Below are 3,903 nucleotides of genomic sequence, written 5' to 3'. Positions count from 1 at the left end.
ATTAGAGTAACCTCTACGTATATAAATATGATATCTAGGAATATATAAAGTAAGTTAACCCCTGAGAATATTAGAGTAACCTCTACGTACATAAATATGATATCTAGGAATATATAAAGTAAGTTAACCCCTGAGAATATTAGAGTAACCTCTACGTACATAAATATGATATCTAGGAATATATAAAGTAAGTTAACCCCTGAGAATATTAGAGTAACCTCTACGTACATAAATATGATATCTAGGAATATATAAAGTAAGTTAACCCCTGAGAATATTAGAGTAACCTCTACGTACATAAATATGATATCTAGGAATATATAAAGTAAGTTAACCCCTGAGAATATTAGAGTAACCTCTACGTACATAAATATGATATCTAGGAATATATAAAGTAAGTTAACCCTTGAGAATATTAGAGTAACTTCTAGGTACATTAATATGATATCTAGGAATATATAAAGTAAGTTAACCCCTGAGAATATTAGAGTAACTTCTACGTACATTAATATGATATCTAGGAATATATAAAGTAACCTAACCCCTGAGAATATTAGAGTAACTTCTAAGTACATTAATATGATATCTAGGAATATATAAAGTAAGTTAACCCCTGAGAATATTAGAGTAACTTCTAAGTACATTAATATGATATCTAGGAATATATAAAGTAAGTTAACCCCTGAGAATATTAGAGTAACTTCTAAGTACATTAATATGATATCTAGGAATATATAAAGTAAGTTAACCCCTGAGAATATTAGAGTAACCTCTACGTACATAAATATGATATCTAGGAATATATAAAGTAAGTTAACCCCTGAGAATATTAGAGTAACCTCTACGTACATAAATATGATATCTAGGAATATATAAAGTAAGTTAACCCCTGAGAATATTAGAGTAACCTCTACGTACATAATGATATCTAGAGTATATAAAGTAAGTTAACCCCTGAATATTAGAGTAACCTCTACGTACATTAATATTAGAGTACTCTACGACATTATATTAGAGTAACCTCCTGAGAATATTAGAGTAACCTCTACGTACATTAATATGATATCTAGGAATATATAAAGTAAGTTAACCCCTGAGAATATTAGAGTAACCTCTACGTACATTAATATGATATCTAGGAATATATAAAGTAAGTTAACCCCTGAGAATATTAGAGTAACCTCTACGTACATTAATATGATATCTAGGAATATATAAAGTAAGTTAACCCCTGAGAATATTAGAGTAACCTCTACGTACATTAATATGATATCTAGGAATATATAAAGTAAGTTAACCCCTGAGAATATTAGAGTAACCTCTACGTACATTAATATTAGAGTAACCTCTACGTACATTAATATGATATCTAGGAATATATAAAGTAAGTTAACCCCTGAGAATATTAGAGTAACCTCTACGTACATTAATATGATATCTAGGAATATATAAAGTAAGTGTTAACCCCTGAGAATATTAGAGTAACCTCTACGTACATTAATATTAGAGTAACCTCTACGTACATTAATATGATATCTAGGAATATATAAAGTAAGTTAACCCCTGAGAATATTAGAGTAACCTCTACGTACATTAATATGATATCTAGGAATATATAAAGTAAGTGTTAACCCCTGAGAATATTAGAGTAACCTCTACGTACATTAATATTAGAGTAACCTCTACGTACATTAATATGATATCTAGGAATATATAAAGTAAGTTAACCCCTGAGAATATTAGAGTAACCTCTACGTACATTAATATGATATCTAGGAATATATAAAGTAAGTGTTAACCCCTGAGAATATTAGAGTAACCTCTACGTACATTAATATTAGAGTAACCTCTACGTACATTAATATGATATCTAGGAATATATAAAGTAAGTTAACCCCTGAGAATATTAGAGTAACCTCTACGTACATTAATATGATATCTAGGAATATATAAAGTAAGTTAACCCCAAGAAAAAATCAACCCCGGAAGAATAAAAACGTAAACTCCTTATTATAAAAAAAAATACATTTCCCTAAGAATTAATTAACCCTTAAGAATAAAAATGTAACTTCTATGATGAATAATAATAATAAACAACCCCTAAGAATTAAAACAATCCTTCAGAATATAAGAATTATTTAAAAAAATAAAAATTATACGGTAAAATGGACCGGTTTCCCTGATTTACTGTTTTAGTTCAGGTAATTTGAAGTTTGGGTCCGTACTTTGGGTTAACTCGCTGTACCGGGCGTTGCTGGACCGCTGGTACATCGTATACTGCTGTACCTGGCGTTGCTGGACCGCTGGTACATCGTATATTGCTGTACCTGGCGTTGCTGGACCACTGGTACATCGCATATTGCTGTACCTAGCGTTGCTGGACCACTGGTACATCGTATATTGCTGTACCTGGCGTTGCTGGACCACTGGTACATCGTATATTGCTGTACCTGGCGTTGCTGGACCGCTGGTACATCGTATACTGCTGTACCTGGCGTTGCTGGACCGCTGGTACATCGTATATTGCTGTACCTGGCGTTGCTGGACCACTGGTACATCGTATACTGCTGTACCTGGCGTTGCTGGACCGCTGGTACATCGTATATTGCTGTACCTGGCGTTGCTGGACCACTGGTACATCGTATATTGCTGTACCTGGCGTTGCTGGACCGCTGGTACATCGTACACTGCTGTACCTGGCGTTGCTGGACCGCCGGTACGAGTTTTTAGAAGGAAGTCTGCGCAGTGAAGGCGAAGGAGAACATTTCATGTGGCGAAGCAAGGAAGAGAGTGAGGGAGGCTCACCACACTCCCTAAAACCCAGTGAGTCTTGTGCCTTCAGCAGCGCATAGTGCGCGTGCGGTGACGACGACTGCCCAGGCGCACGCGTCACCACCTGCTGAACCAACCACACTCCCAAGGCTCCTGACGACTCCTTGACTCCACCAAGTGACTCAGACGATACTCTCCACGAAGGACTCCTCCTCCTCCTCCTCCTCCTCCAAAGCCACCTTCGTCTGTTCGGCCTCCAAAGGAGGGTGAAAGACGACAAGAAACTGGCTCGCAAGTGGTCGTTCCCGTGGCTCCAAAGCTTTCTCAGTGGAACTTGTGGAAACAGTGGACGACAATACTGCTATCACTTCCAGGGGAATAATCCCGTCCCCCTGGAGAACCTTGACCAAGTCCAAAAACCAGGGCTCACAAGGCCGGTCGGCGAAATGTCTTGAACTAACGCATTCAGTGGCACTCAGTGGCACTCAGTGGCATTCAGTGGCACTCGGTGGCACTCAGTGGCATTCAGTGGCATTCAGTGGCATTCAGTGGCACTCGGTGGCACTCAGTTGCATTCAGTGGCATTCAGTGGCACTCGGTGGCACTCAGTGGCATTCAGTGGCACTCAGTGGCATTCAGTGGCACTCAGTGGCATTCAGTGGCACTCAGTGGCATTCAGTGGCATTGCAGATGAGTTAGGAATAAGCGAAAACCAGTGTCACTATTGCTTGCAATGTGCAGGCCATCCGTTAGCTGTCCACACGAGACCTAACTACACACTCTTCTACGACTATCATGCGTAGAGAAGAGGTGAGGGAGTGTGGGCTTACTAGTTACGTGCCCCAAAGCCTTCCGTTAGCTGTCCACACGAGACCTAACTACACACTCTTCTACGACTATCATGCGTAGAGAAGAGGTGAGGGAGTGTGGGCTTACTAGTTACGTGCCCCAAAGCCTACCCCATACACGAGGGACTTTGAATTCCACTCTGGAAGTCGTCGCATGTAGAGTCAAATCTACCTACACGTACCTGGCCATCTCTTCAATCTAGTGTCCCGGTTCCAGTGCATTTGATGTTGACTTCAGTCCCATTTGAAGACAATTAGTCCACAAAAGATAATTGCTGGAGAT

Source organism: Panulirus ornatus, chromosome 24 (genome assembly GCF_036320965.1).
Source record: "Panulirus ornatus isolate Po-2019 chromosome 24, ASM3632096v1, whole genome shotgun sequence".
NCBI lineage: Eukaryota > Metazoa > Arthropoda > Malacostraca > Decapoda > Palinuridae > Panulirus > Panulirus ornatus.
Note: the sequence above shows the minus strand (reverse complement) of the source record.